This window comes from Cupressus sempervirens, chromosome 4, assembly GCF_028749045.1.
Source record: "Cupressus sempervirens isolate cs-2001-9-10 chromosome 4, ASM2874904v1, whole genome shotgun sequence".
Lineage (NCBI taxonomy): Eukaryota > Viridiplantae > Streptophyta > Pinopsida > Cupressales > Cupressaceae > Cupressus > Cupressus sempervirens.
Window position 1 is genome coordinate 755,293,849 of NC_143121.1, and position 353 is coordinate 755,294,201.

Below are 353 nucleotides of genomic sequence, written 5' to 3' on the forward strand. Positions count from 1 at the left end.
TTTGAAGAACCTATAATGGGTAGTTATTGAATTGATATAAAGAACAAAGTTTATGTGATACACTAGTCTCTCCCTTTGGTGGGCTTGGAAAAAAGGTGTCTACTAATCAATCTAGATGAATGGATGAACTAGAGGAGCATTAGAGTACATGATAATGTTTAGGACAAAGGTAGGGGAGATTGTCATATTCATTGTAGATGTGGTAGTAGGTTAAAGCTAACAATAACTCCCTATTGACTGATATTTTGTTAACCTTATAATGCACCACTTGTCAATTCAGGTGCAGATTGTTAGTATAATATAAAGGCATGGAAAGTTTGATAGACCTGTACTTGTATAGAGAAAATTATTTA